Source organism: Megascapheus bottae, chromosome 30, assembly GCF_031878675.1.
Source record: "Megascapheus bottae isolate mThoBot1 chromosome 30, mThoBot2.hap1, whole genome shotgun sequence".
In the NCBI taxonomy this organism is placed as follows: domain Eukaryota; kingdom Metazoa; phylum Chordata; class Mammalia; order Rodentia; family Geomyidae; genus Megascapheus; species Megascapheus bottae.
Genome location: NC_143538.1, coordinates 7,298,774 through 7,313,670, shown reverse-complemented (window position 1 = coordinate 7,313,670; position 14,897 = coordinate 7,298,774). Strand labels below are relative to the sequence as shown.

General features: G+C 46.8%; 1 protein-coding gene across 1 annotated transcript in view; it reads right to left on the bottom strand.

The window, feature by feature from the left end:
- The window catches only part of Otud7a (OTU deubiquitinase 7A), a 136,905-nt gene extending 122,941 nt beyond the window's left edge, over window positions 1-13,964 (bottom strand). Inside the window, exon 1 of the mRNA XM_090321762.1 lies at window positions 13,885-13,964. The gene's annotated coding sequence lies outside the window, so the exon portion shown is untranslated. The remainder of the gene's footprint in view (window positions 1-13,884) is intronic.
- Between the last annotated feature and the right edge of the window lie 933 nt (window positions 13,965-14,897).

Sequence of the window (14,897 nt, the reverse complement as noted above, 5' to 3'; positions counted from 1 at the left end):
GGAGGACGCCTATTTCAGACCACAAACTTGAATCAAATGTGCCCAATGCCCTCGCTTCACCCTTCCCTCCATTGTTTAACTAAAACTAAAATTGTCTAAAAGTCATAATCAGGGTGAGGAATCAGTGCAGTAGTCAAGGGCTGGGAAGGAGAAGCAGCACATGTGGGAAGGAACCAGTGCAGAGTCTACAGCAGAACGTTTCTCACCATCTTTGTTACTTCCATCATTACTGCTGCAAGTCACCACAACTGGTTTAAAAAAGCATTAATGTATTGTCGGCCAGTTCTGATTCCTGTAATGGGTCTCCAAGGGTTAACATGGAGATGTTTGGAAAGACACTATGCCTTGGGAGGCTCCAGGGAGGATCTGATTTTTTGAGTTTCTAGAAGATGGCTTATGAACGATTTCAGAAATCACACCCTGATCTCTGCCTCTGTTACAGTTCCTTTTCCAACCCTGACACCCCCATTCCAACTCCCTCAGACTACCTGGGACCAACTTGGACAGTCTGGGATTACCAACCCCACATCAATGCCTGAACTTCATATTTGCAAATTCCCTTTTTGCCACAAGAGGTGGTATGGCATCCATAAACAGACTTGAGGCTTGAACTCAGGGTCTGGGTGCTGTCCCTGAGCTTCTTTTTGCTTATGGCTAGTGTTCTATCACTTGAGCCACAACTGAGTAGCTTACTGGAGATAAGCCTCCTTGACTTCTCTGCCTGGACTGACTTTGACCTGTGATTCTCAGATTTTAGTCTCTTTAGTAGCTAGAATTGTAGGCATAAGCCACCAGTGTCTGACTCCACTTCTACTTTTATCAGAGATCTTGCTGATTATACTGAGCTCATGCAGATGGATCATCTAAGGTAACTTCCTTAATTTTAAAGTTGCTGATTCTCCACCTCGATTTCACATTCAACTCCAGTGTCATTTTTTCAAATTCAGTGTTCTTCTGCCATGCAAGGTATCACACTCACAGATTCAGGGAATTGGGACTATTGACAGTTATTTTTTGGGGGGGGGAGTTATTATCTTGTCTACTATTTCAAAGAAGAAATTATAAATGAACAATAGGAGGTTAAGAAATTAAGAAATGATGATAATCGAAATAGAGGTGAAAACCATATCAGGAGCAACTAAATAACAGAATGAAGATAGCCAGAGAGACAAGAAAATAAAATGGAAAAGGATATCAAATATTGAGTTTATCAGACACAAGACACAGAATGAACAATTTACATATAATTAACTTTCTTGACCTGTTAACAAAAGAAAGGTCAATATCAGAATAGAAAAAAATTGAAATAAAATGACTTTGTCCATTGGAAGTGTATTAAGTTTAATTTAAAAGAAAGTGATGGAGAAAAGGTCAGCATCCAAGAGGATCTTAGCAAAGTTGGGGAATTGAAAAAAGCATATGAACAACTACACAGAACAGGTTGCTTTTAATTCCATGGTAACACTCAGTGTTCAAGGGCCGCAGAAGTATTTCTGTACGGTTTTTAAAGGAAATAGTGTGACTCACAAACTTTATAATCAGGCAATAGATATTTTCAAGTTTGCAAAAATTCCACAAGAGAATGTCATGGGAAGAGAACAAGGGATGAAGAAACAGAGCAGGGGATTAAAAACAAACTGTACAATAAAACTCCAGATCACTGAAAAAATGGAATGGGAAAAAAAATCCTCAAATATCTACCTTCTTGAACTACCAATCAAAAAAAGTGCCATCTGAAACTCTATTTAAAAAACAGCACTGATGATAAATAACTGGAAAGTGAGGTTACTTAAGGAAAAGGTCAATTATGTGGCTGTACAAATGTAAGGAGTTTTAAGTAGTAAACTAGGAGAAATGGTTGGGAGGCCAAGAAAGTGCTGGCTTGCAACTTCAGTACTTTTGTGAGGCCTGTATCTATTTGGACTCTAAAAATACATAGCAGTTGGTAAACAACAAACAAGATTTCAAATAGGAAATCAATTAAACAAGTATTGCACAGATTTCCCCTAACTTTACAAGCAATGAATGAAGACTGGAATAGTTCTTCTGAATCCTCCTCCCATAGCTGTAGCTGTACCTGCACGTGGTAAGGGAGTGAGAGGAACACTACTTCTCACACACTAGTGGGGCCTGCTGTGGGACTACATTCTCCAAGGTTCCCCAACAAAGCCAAGAAAGTGATTTCTGAGCAACTTTTATACTTCAAAGGCATAAAACTTTAATTCCTTGGAGCACAAGGGAATTTTTCACTACTAAATAAAATTTAAGCAACTTCTTTACTACTAAATAAAAACATAATACTTTTTAATTTGAATATAACAATATTCGGTATACATTATAGATGAGAAAAGGGTTAAACATGGCAAAAGAAAGAAGACATATTCATAGGAAGCAATAAATAGTGACTGCTTCTTGAGAAATAAATAGAAATTGGGTTGGAAAAATGGCTTATATTTTTTTAATTTATTCTTTTAATCTGTGCAAATATTAGCTTTTTTCATGAAAATGAGAATGAATATGAAAAGAAAAAAATGATCCAAAAATGAATATATAGCCTTGTTTTACAGCACTAAAGAAATGTCTCAGCCTTTCTGTATACACAGGAAGGAAGGATGGTGAAGCTGGGAGAGGATACAGGGGCTCGGAAATTTCTGTATTAGTTTTGTAGACATTATTTTGTTTTTTCTTTTTTGTTGTTGTTGTTTTCATTTCTGTTTTTGGAGCTAGTCTTGGGGCTTGAGCTTAGGGCCTAGGTGCTGTCCCTGAGCTTCTGAACTCATAGCTAATCTCTACCACTTGAGCTACAGCTCAACATTTTTTTGGTGGGGGGGTTAGTTAATCAGAGATAAGAGTCTTACAAACTTTTATTCCCAGGCTGGCTTTGAACCATCATACTCAGATCTCAGCCTCCTGAGAAGCTAAGATTATAGGCATATGCCACCAGTGCCCAGTTATCATTAATTTTTTTTTTTGCCAGTCCTGGGTACTGAACTCAGGGCCTAAGCACTGCCCTTGGGATTTCCACAAGACACGTGCTCTACCACTTGAGCCACAGCATCACTTCCAGCTTTTCTATATATGTGGTACTGAGGAATGGAACCCAGGTCTTTGTGCATGCTAGGCAAGCACTCTACCACTAGGCCAAACTGCCAGCCCCTCATTAATATTTCTTAAAGAAAAGTTTCTCCAAAGTGGATAGCTATATTTATTTATTTATTTATTTTTGCCAGTCCTGGGCTTGAGCTCATTCAGGACCACCTTCTGAACACTCCCCCCCCCACACACACAAGGTTTGAATAACCTTTTGTGAGCTCCTTAAAAGCAAAGAGCAGAAATAAATATTGGCATCTTCCCAAAGGGTCCAGATTGTCTTCTATGACTCTAAGAGCTTCTCTATCTTGGAGAATCAACACTTAATGGAGGAGCTTGTTGTACTCTGCTCTGGAGCGCTAGCCAGCTTGGGATTTGCATCTGGTGACCACTGAACCTTCCTTTCTCAGTGACCCTAAGAGTTGTCAGGGAGGAGTTGCCCTCCACCTCTGTGTCTTCCTGATCCTATCCTTCTACAACTAGAAATGGAGGCAGAGTGGAGGGTCTTTCTAGATCTCTAGTGAGGAGGCATGTCTTGGATCCACTTTTGGCCCAAGTTGTTCCATCTATCCAGGAAAGGAGTGTTAGTTTATGCTTTGGTCCCAGGGAAAGTATTTTACGACTGCCAGCAAGAACTACCCAGCATCTGTTGTTACTTGTGAGTCAGGCGTCACATGTGGGGACACCTAGTTCAAAAGCTGAAGGATCTGCACCTAGAAAATGAGCCCTCTGTGGGTTCATTCAACCCAGGACAGGGTTTCTCAACCAGGCGTGGCCCTAGCACTCATGGGGTCCTGGGGTAACCTCAGTATCTAGGTGGGATCCTCCACCCAAGACACTGGAGACAGGCAGGGCTGTTTTGGGAATTGTATGAGGGGAGAAAAATGAGGCAAAGGCAACCAGGACAGGGTCTGAGACAGAACCCCATCCCTTACAGGTGCTGAGTGCAAAGTCCACAGAGATGACACTCATGGAACTGGTATTGGCAAAGTTCCTGGAAAGTCTCAGAAATGATCAAAAGGATTAGAAACAGGATTCTCAAGGACCACCAGCCAGTGACTGTGGAGAAATGGTACTTCACAGGGAATGTGTGGCATAGAATGAGCAGAAAGAAGTGACTGGGTCAAGCCTATTATGTCCCACAGGATTGAGCCTCAGGCCTGACTACAACGGGCCCTTGCCCGTAGTCAGCTCACGGAGTCCAGCACCAGCCACTTGGGTCACTTTCCTCTGAGCCCAAAGTGAGGTGTGAACTCATGTCTCTCCAATTTCCACATACTGTCAAAATGACTTTATTTTTATTCGATCTGTCCACATCCCCTCCCAGGTTATCATTATGGCTTCTGAATGGCATCTGGAGAAATGAGGATGATGTCAAACAAGTTTTCCACATCTGTGTCGTGTCATATAGTTTGCAAAGCACAATATCATTCAAGATGAAGAAACTTTTGCCCTTTCATTGTTCTCTCCCCTGTAAGTCATCCATGAAGGAAGTGAACCACCATAGAGATTATAATAGAAAAAGGGTTCATAATTCAATGTTGAGATCACTGCAAAAACAAAGCTCTCTTTTCCTTGGTCACACTGAACTCTATGCTCTTTGGCCTTGGACTCTAGTACTTCACATCAGCAAATACCTTGGTGAAGGTTCTGAAATGGTATTGAGCCAAGCCACCTACAAACCAGTGTCTCCAACTTGAGGATGGCCTATGGTGGAATCTCTCAGCTTCCACGATCTCATAAGCAAAATTCCCAAACAAATCCCCTCTCGTTCATCCATCCATGTATCCATCCATCCATCCACCTACTCACTCATTTATTCATCTAATCATCCATCTATCTACCTTATTTATTTATCTAATCATCCATCCTTCTGTCTATCCACCTGTCCATCTATTCACCTATCTATCCAATCATCCATCTATCCATCCATCCAATTCTATCCATCTGTCTGTCTGTCCATCCCTCCAATCATTCGTTTATCCTGTTGGTTCTGTCTCTGGAGACCTCCTGACTTTAAAAGAAGGCAAACATAATGCTGAGAAATAAGGGCTGGGTTGTACATATTATTTACCCCAACTCTGTATACACCACCAGCACTCACTCAGCCAACTGCTAAGCTATAGAGTTTGCTATTATTTTAAAGCACAGGTTGAAAATCCCTAATCTAAAAATCTAAACTCCCAAATTATTTGCGCATGGACATGATACTACAAGCAGAAATCCCACACCTGTCTTATGGGGGTGGGAATGGGGGAGATCACTATCAAAATATAGGTGCACTAAAAATACTGTATGAAATCACCCCAGGCTCCATGTGTAGGATACACAGAGGGCATAAATCTAAATGACTTGAGTCTCATCCCCACAATATCTGATTATTACCTAAAGATAGCAAAATCTGGAAAAGAAATCCAAAATACCTTTGGTATTCAAGCATTGCAGATAAGAAAAATTCAACCTGCATAAAAAGTTAATATAATCAGTTATTTCAATCAATCGCAACACATCCGTCTGTTCTTCCACCATGAATTTTTGTCTTCCCTAAAGGATTATTTCAAATATGACTCATTCATGTGACCTTTCACTGTCTCTTTCATAATATTAATATTTTCCAGGCAGTACAACTAATGTGTCTTATTTTTTAAAAAATCTATTGTGAAGTAATTTATCTTATCAAGGAGATGTAGCCAATGACCTCTAAGGCTGTATGCATTGTTTGTGATTATAGAAGGGAAAATAGGAAATAATTCTTCTTAGAATATACATAGCTGTATGACAAGCAAGCCCCATTCTAGCAAATCAGTAGAGTCTGGGTTTTTTTGTTTCTTTGGTTGGTTTTCTTATTTGCAACCCAAACAAGCAACTTTTCCAGGCAACTGAAGTGGGAGAGAAAGTTTTGAATGTTTCCAATTAAATATAAGCAACATTCCCAACTACAATGCTTCTGAACTCCTGGGAGCTAGGCAATTCTAGAAAGAATAATTAAATTTCTAATTTTAATTCCCATAGGGCTACTAAATGCTTTTAACAAACATGACTTGAGAGACTGCTCTGAACAAGGTATATAATAAGAAATATAATAAGGGCTAATGCACTGATGTCTCTTCATGGGCCTGAAAGTCAGAGGGCAGGTTATTGTTGGCACATCTCATTTGTCATATGGACAACACATAGCAAATACTTGGGGTGATGCTCAACCATTCTCAACATAGAGATGGATATTATTAAGAGATACCTAATGTTTCCCACATGTTCTGTCAATCACAGCAGGGAATACCACTATCCTTCCCTTAAAAAAAACTGTACCTTTTGCTCAGCACTTCACAGATATGGAAGGAGTCTAATGTAAATGTGACAGCTCATCTAGCTTGCTCCCAGAAATCCCACATGCTCACATGGTAACTCACCTGGACTTGAAGCCTCTGACTCCCTTGGTGAGAGTACTATAGACTGGATCTATCAACTTTGGTAGAAGAAACCTTTAGGGATCCTTGTTGACCTCATCCAGTTCAGACAGACAACCCTAGAGAGAAATCTGGGCTGAAAAGACTATGCTTTATTTTGCTAACCTAGAGTCAAGTATGCATTCCCAGCCAAACAGACCTGAGAGCTAAGGCGATGAACACCTCAGACAAGACAGACTACCATCAGGGCTAGAGGAAGAGTTGCGGCTCCATTCTGCTACTCCTGGGCATGGGTCTCTGAGAGACCCACTTCGGCTTTTCAATCTGCCTAGCCAAATAACTTCAGATTCACAGTCAGGTTAGACAGATGGCGATAGTGCTTTCTCTTAGCTTAATAAGCAGAAGCACTTGCAAGAGACTGATCCATAATCTTCATGAGCCTATGTCATGCCAGAAATGACAAAGAAACCTCTGTATCCTTGACCATAGTCAAGCCAATGCTGAGGGTTGCCAGGTGATCTCAAAGCCCCAAACTCACTCTAGGAACTTGTAAAGGTAGAGGCTCAGGAGTGGGTTGTGGTACAAATTTTTCACCCTACCATTTACCACTCCTGAGGTATAATGATGGGACCACCCTGGCTGGAAGGAGCTCAGGTCACCATTGTCCACCAAAATCATTGTCTTCCTGCTATTTCCTCTCAAAACCCTTGGAATGCTATTCTGTTTCCTCTCATTTGCCTCCTAGATTTTCACGTAAAGGAAAAGTATGCTCGGTAATGCTCCCAGCCAACGAGCCCTTGGGGGCCTGTTATTCTCGTGTTTAGCAGCATGAAAGAGACAGCCTGAATCTCACAGTTCGCCATCTACTCTGACTTAGAACTTTGGCATTGTTTAACAGAGCGGGCTAATAACTCTGTCTCCAGTAACTGCTAAGCTGTACAGCCCCTCCCCTTTTTTTCTTTTAACCCACACCTTCTTCACTGCAAGAAAAAGTCAAAGCCAGTTTATCCGATCAATGTTTTGAGTGATAAGTGCAAACTGTAACTACATTCAATTGAACACAGGAGAGAATCTGGCCTGTTGGTGAGACAGATCCATTCTGTCTTCTATTCCTGGTAGCGGAAGACTTATCCATCTTTAGAATTCAGGAAATCCCTGAAGATGTTCCTTTGTCTGATCTACCTCCATAGCCAGCACAAATGCCAGGAAGATAGTCTACTCTTGGGATTATACAAGGTCACAGAGCTGGCCACCAAACCCAAATCACTGGCAACCATGCATTTTTACTGTATAGGGATGATTCTTTCAAGAGATGGAATGAGGTTACTTACAAGACCAGCAAACACATAACTCATCCATCTAAAAACAAAGAGCTCCAATTATACACCAATAAAGCTGAGCTGTCGGTCAAATGCTAGCTTTAAGCAATGAAGTTTAGGACAGCACCCAGGCTCTGAGTTCAAACCTCTGAACCAGCGCACACACACACACACACACACACACACACACACACACACACACAAATCACCTTAAAAAAAACTACCTCTATGTGTTATGCATGTTGACAGAATTTTTTTTCATTAGGCATGAAAAATTATACATGTTGTTCTGTGGCTGCTGGGGTTTGGATGTGTATCCCACAAAGGTTTGTATACTGGAAGCTCAGACCTCAGTATGGCAGAGGTGTAAGATCTTAAAGAGGGAAAGAAGATGGGGCCAGGGAAGAGCCAATTAGGTTACTGGGGTAGCTGCCCTCACAAGGGATTAACGCAGCTCTCAAAGAGTGAGTTAGTTCTTAAGAGAGTGGTTGTTATAAACTGAGGTCGTCACCCCACACATTTGTCCTTTCTGCCATACTCTAACACACTGAGGGAACCTTCACCAGAGGCCGACAGACAGATGGGGTTACTCACTGCCAGATTTACAGTCTCCAAAATGAAATAAGATTATTTTTCAAAACACATATTTCCCAGCTTTAACTATTTCATTACCCTAGACAAGACAAATACCCACTGTCTTCATGCCTCAAAGAATGGGGGCAAGGTGTTTTTTGGCCCATCCCCCCCCCTGAAATGAAAGGGCACTGTATTCCTTGTAGGAGTAGAGCCAGGGGAGGCAGGGTACTGCAAGTCCCAGGACACCATGTGGTGGGAAACAAGGACCACAAAGCCCTGAACTTGTGTCTGAACCACAGAGCCTGATATGGGTAATTCCTAAACCAGTGGCACAGAGATGAGCCAGGGAAATCCTTCTAGGATGGTGTGTCATCAGGTGCAGCAAAACTACGTTCATCTTGTTCTTCAGATCAAGAATAAGAAGGAAGCAAGACCAAAGAAGCCAGGCTCCGGCTGGGATGTGGCTTAATGGTAGAGTGCATGCACGAAGCCCTAGGTTCGATTCCTCAGTACCATATAAACAAAAAAAATAAACCGGAGTGGTGCTGTGGCTCAAGTAGTAGAAGTGCTAGCCCTGAGTGAAAGAAGCTCAGGTACAGCTCCCAGGCCCTGAGTTCAAGCCACAGGACTGGCAAAAAAAAAAAAAAAATGAAGCCAAGCTCAACCCAACAGACAGTACTAGGGACAGATGTATGGACGTGTGGTTCTACTTCCTGCAACTGGCTCCTCTCAAGCAAAGTCTTGCCTCAGTAATGGAGAAACTTAATCTAATCTCACCAAGGGATGGGGTGTCCCACTGCCATACGAAATGCAGCGGTAAGCTAACAAAACAATACTGAACAGACAAGATGAGTTGCAAAGGTCTAATTTTATAGGTGATAGATCAGTACAGTACTGTATCACATTCACATATATGGACTCTGACTTTAAATTTTCATCATCTTTGCAAGAAGAACTAGGTAAGATATCACTATTCTCAAATAGAAAGTATTTCCTTGGGAGGAAAAATGTAAAATCCCTTAAACCTACAAAATATGTTTACTTTAGACTTACCTGCTTAAACCAGGAGTGATATATGTAAAACCTGCATTAGCATAAATGTGTGTTTGTCTTCTCAGAAGGTGAGATGGGATAAAGCGTAAATCTGTCATGGCAAGGACTGTGGAGTCACACAATTTTACCAGGTAAAGTCTTGGAGACATGGGAGGTGAACGCTCTCCCTTTGCCACATGGAACCTGGAGTGTGAGCAATCCATGCCTCACCCAGAGTAGCTAGCTGTGGCTGACAGAGGGCTCACACTCTCTCAGTTCCAGTTCCTACTCCCCTGGCCCCTCTCCAGACATACCAGATGCAAACCAGCCAGCTAAACATGCTTCTATAACACAGCTAATTAAAAGCACTGCATCCAACAGGGAATCCAGGAGCCTGGACCACTGGGGGCTCAGTCCTTCCCATATGGAGGCCTCTACCTCCAGTGATGCTTCCTCTTCCTCCTTCCCAACTCCCTCTTTTCTCTCCTGTTTCTCCTCCCCTCTCCCTTTCATCTCCAACTTCAAGCAAGTAGTATTTTAAGTAAAACATTTTGTAACACCTTTATCCACATACTTTGTCAAGGAAAGAAAAATATTTATGTTAGAAAGGGAGGGGGTGGAAGCATCTAGGTTCTCCTTCAATTTCAGTGTTTTAATGACATGTTAAAACTCCATACTCTGGTCTGTTACTATGAATGCAAAAGAACTCTATCCCTAAAGTCTGCTGAAGGCAGTTCCCCTTTCACTGCACTGTCACATCTATGCTAAGACCATCTATTCTTGGTTTGATGTACAAACTTCCTGTGGGATGCAGCGGACTATGAATAACCAGGGTAAAATATTCTCCCAATTAAATATAAAGGAGATGTGCCTGTTTTACTGTACTGCCTGTGAATTTCAGGATTGGCTCAGCGCAAGATCTCCTATGGTCACTCTCAGTAGACTGCTGCAAAAGAAACTTGGTGATGCTTAATTTCTATGTCTATGGCACTTTCCTCAGCATCATTTACTGTGTTCAGAGTGAAAAGCCTGCACATAGCTGAAAAACGATGTTATTCTCATCAGGTCTCTTGAATCAGTAATCTTGCTTTCTAGTCAATTTCAAAGGAAAAACTTAGGCATAAATACAGTAAATAGCATCTAGATAAACCTAGTCATAACATCTGGATAGTCCTCTGGCAGGGCATCTTCAATACTTCTTTCCTTCCTTGCTTGCCTGTGTGCTCTGTTACAAGAGAAGCATCTTTGGTTTCCAAATGAAACACGGCAACCAACGTGTAAGGTGTGGGCAGGGTCCATGGCAACTCACTAAGCTGACCCCTCAGGCAGCAGCTGGCCTCCCTGGGCTCCACTCCTGTGAAGAATTGCCTCTCAGAGATTGCACTCGTTTTCAGTTAGATTATGCATGGCACAGTTGCCTTCTTTCTTCTGTTCCAATTTTCTAGGGGGGAAATAAAACCTAGATTGATGAAACATTGCTTTTTGTTTTTCATCTGAAAAACCTTGTGGACCAGAAATCTGGTAAGGGGATTAAGGAAGGGCCCTCTGAGCACTATCAAGATCCAGGGACCTAAGATTTAAGTCAATGAGGAGTGAAAACCAAGGGCAAACATTAAGGGGTGATGAGTTTCCACAGGCCTGCAGGTTCCTGAGGTCCACTCTCTCCTCAATAAGACAACACTGTCACCACCACAGTCCGAGAAAGCAGTGAGTACTCAGACTCAGAGTGGATGAACAGGCAACAGCCACTCTTAAAGATGTGGAGCCTTTCAAGCAACCTCCCTGCCCCACAGAGATAGATGCATATTAGGGATGCTTTCCTTTCTGATCACTGAAGGATATGTTTCACTTTTCAGTCTCTATCCCTTGGACACAGAGAGGGAGGAGAGATCTAGAGAGTAAACACAGACACTTGTCCATGTGTGCTCACAGATTTACCCGTTCTCCCCCTCACATGTACATACCTACATACTTGGCAGTCCTCTCTCAAGGCAGCACTGGTGCAGGCCCTGTCAAGCCAAACTGAGTCTAGCTCGCCCCCTGCTGGCCTGGTAGGAGCTGACTCAGCCCTTATTCTGTGGGCCTAAGACATGGATGAATGACCTTAAGATTTAGAGGAAACACAAAGAAAAGATAAGGCAATTTGGCCTACCTAGAATGGAGAGACAGGACATTCTAAACATTAAAGGAGAGTGAAGAGGCCTTCAAGTGACCTTAAAAGAAGCGTTTTAGGAAATAACCTGTTTAATCCTGAAAGGTATAATGGAAACATTTTTATTTTTACGAGTACCATGATGAATCAAATATAAAGAAAAAAATGACTGGAATATTCTCACAGGCTTCTCAGTGAGGGGAAAAAATGGATAGATGCGCCAGAGTGATTTCAGAGACTAAAATTTCTAAGAGTTCATAGTCCAGAGCCTTACCGATCATTCTTCTTAGCAGAGGAGATTTTAGTTATGGAAGAGTCTCAATCAATACAGGAGAGCTCAAATTTAAAAGTAACTACATCCAACAGGAGCAAAAATCACAGAACGGTACATATGTGGAGCCAATTCTGATACAAGACATGTCATCTTACATTGACATTCCACTGTGAATAAACATGGTACCACCGAAGGTCAGAAGCCACGGTGTGCATTCAGAAGAGGGTTTTCCTTTCCCTCCTCCCCCAGAACCTGGAGCCTCAGGAGTTACTTCTAGAGGAACAATGGTCAGGACTTATACCTAGGTAAGACTTGCACCTGGAAGAATTTCGTTTTTATCCATGATATCCACCCATAGCAGAGGCCCTGAATAACGAGGGCCTACAGTAAACAGTTGTTCCCACACCAATCCAGGTTTCCAATGCTTCACCTTCCTAACCAGACTCAAACTTTCTGTGATACGGTGTTAAATTCCTTGCCGACCCAGTATGATCACACTAATACTTTAAAGCATCTTTATTTTAACCAATTAGGAGGTGTCATTAATTATTAAACACAAGGGTGTCAATACTTTTGTCCCTTTATTGGATATCCTTTAGGTACAATAGGCTGGAGGAGGTGCTCGGGCTGTCTTGGAAAGGAACTAACTTCTGTTCCCTTCGGAGTTGGTACTAATGGCCCACTCGCAGAACAGGATGATGATGCGTTTGCTGGCATTGGGGGAGGATTTCCACCCCTCAATGCTGGTGTACTGTGCGGATCCCACAGTCCCTGGTTCCTCTTTGGGTGTTGAAAAGGTCTTAGAGCCTGGTAGGACACAGCAAATGCCGGGACCCGGGTCCCTGTGTCCCAGGGCGGGCCCCTCTCGGGCACACCGGGGAGGGAGACGGAGACAACCGCCACCACCACCGCCACCGCCACCACCGCCACCACCGCCACCACCGCCACCACCGCCACCGCCACCCCGAATCTGTGGACAGGCCTGAGGCCATCGCCGCCGGGGAAGCCGAGACCCCCCCGCCCGCCTTCTCCTGCTTCCTTCAATGCCAGCTTCACTAAATTGTTCTTTTTTTTTTCCTTTCCCCTCCTCCAGTTCACTCATTTGCAGAGAGGAGGCGAGAGGCATGGGTGGTACCCGACTTCCTCCTGGATCTGTGCGCTGCGAGCCACCGCGGATCTAACAAGTTTCCCTTCCCTCGCATGGAAAAAGAAAATCGTTTATTTTTCAAGGCAGTGGATTAAAAAACAGAGCACTCGGTGGGGTCCGCGGCGCACCGGCCCCGCTTCACCGCCGGTGGAGGTCTGCGGGGCTGCGCCCGGGGGCGGGGGGGGGAGGAGGAGGAGGAGGAGGAGGAGGAGGAGGAGGAGGAGGAGGAGGAGGAGGACGAGGAGGAGGAGGGCGCCGGGAACCTCCGCGTCCAATGAAGGAAAGTTTGAGTCCACGGTGACATCACCGACGTCTCCCGTGTGAAGGCGCGCTCAGGGCCCGGCCCGCGGCCCCGGCGCCGTCCTCATTTCGGGTCTCTCGCCCGCCCTCCCCCTCCTCCAGGGAGGAGGCGCCGAGGCCTCCGGGGACCCACGGCCGCCGCGCGCGCCCCCCGCCTCGCCCCGCGCCTCGCCCCGCGCCCCTCCGCACGTTCCCGTGCGCACGGCGAACGGCGCCCGGAGGAGGAGAGCGGCGCAGCCCGAGACCCCCGCGGGAGGGAGCGCCGCGCCCTGCCGCCCCGGGGAGGGACGCGTGGCCCGCGCGGCGCCCACGGGGTCCGGAGCGGAGCCCGCAATGCAGACGCGCCCTCCTCCCCCTCCTCCTCCTCCTCCTCCTCCTCCTCCTCCTCCTCCTCCTCCTCCTCCGCCCCCGCCCCCGCCGCCGCCGCCGCCTCCCCACCCCGGCGCCCTCCACCCCGACCTCGGCGCCCACCCGCTTCCCCGCGGAGCCCCGGCACCGCCAGCCGGGGACGACCCCCCCCCCCCCCCCCCGCGCGCCGGCCCCCGGCGCACCGCCGCCCGGCAGCACCGCGGCCAGCGCCGCCTCACCTGCCGCCCCGGCTCGTCCGTCCGCAGCGCCGCAGTCGCCGCTACCCGACTTCCATTTTCTCTCGCGTTAAAGGAAGAAACAACCCCCAGATCAGCGGTGCCTCGCTCGCTCGCCGGCGCCCGGGCTCCGCGGCCCCCTCCTCAGCCGCCGCTCGCGGTCCCCGAGCGGGCGGGGGGCGGGGGGCGGCCGCTCCTCCCCCGCCTCCTCCCGCGCGCCGCTCCGCCCCTCGCGGCCCTCGGCTCCGCCCGAGGCCGCGCGCAGAGCCCGCCCCGACCCCGCCCCCTGACGTCACCGCCGCCGCGCCCCGCCCACGCCGGCGTGCGCGCGCACGCCCCGCCCCACGCTGGGGCTGGGACACGCCCCCCGGGCGCGCGTGCCCGCGAGGTGCCGTCCCCGCGCCTGCGCGCCCACGCCGCTCTGCGCTCGCCAGGGGCCGCGGGAGACGCCAGTCATCCACCCTGCCTGTGCCTTCCCGCCGGCTCCCGTCACGCGCACGCACCTCTCAGGTGTCCTCCTCCCCACTCCTCCCCCTCCCCCTCCCCTCCCTTTCCTCCACCTCCCCATCCCTCCTCCCCTCCCTCTCTCCTCCCTTTCCTCCTCCCCTCCCCCTCCTCCTCCTCATCCCTCCTCCCCTTCCCATCCTCCCCCTCCCTTTCTTTCTCCTCCCCCTCCCCCTGCCCCCCTCCCCTCTCCTCCTCCTCCTCCCTCCCCCTCCTCTTTCCCCACTCCTCTTCCTCTTTCTCCTCCTTCCTCCTCCCCCTTCTCCTCCTCCCTCTCTTTTTCCTCCCCCTCCCCTTCCCTCTCCCCTCCCCCTCCTCCTCTTCTCCTCCCCCTCCCCCCCCTCCTCCTCCTCCTCCCCTCCCGCCTCCCTCCTCCTCCCCATCCCTCCTCCCCTCCCTCTCTCCTCCCTTTCCTCCTCCCCCTCCCCCTCCTCCTCCTCATCCCTCCTCCCCTTCCCATCCTCCCCCTCCCCCTCCCCCTCCCCCGCCTCCCTCCTCCTCCCTCCTCCTCC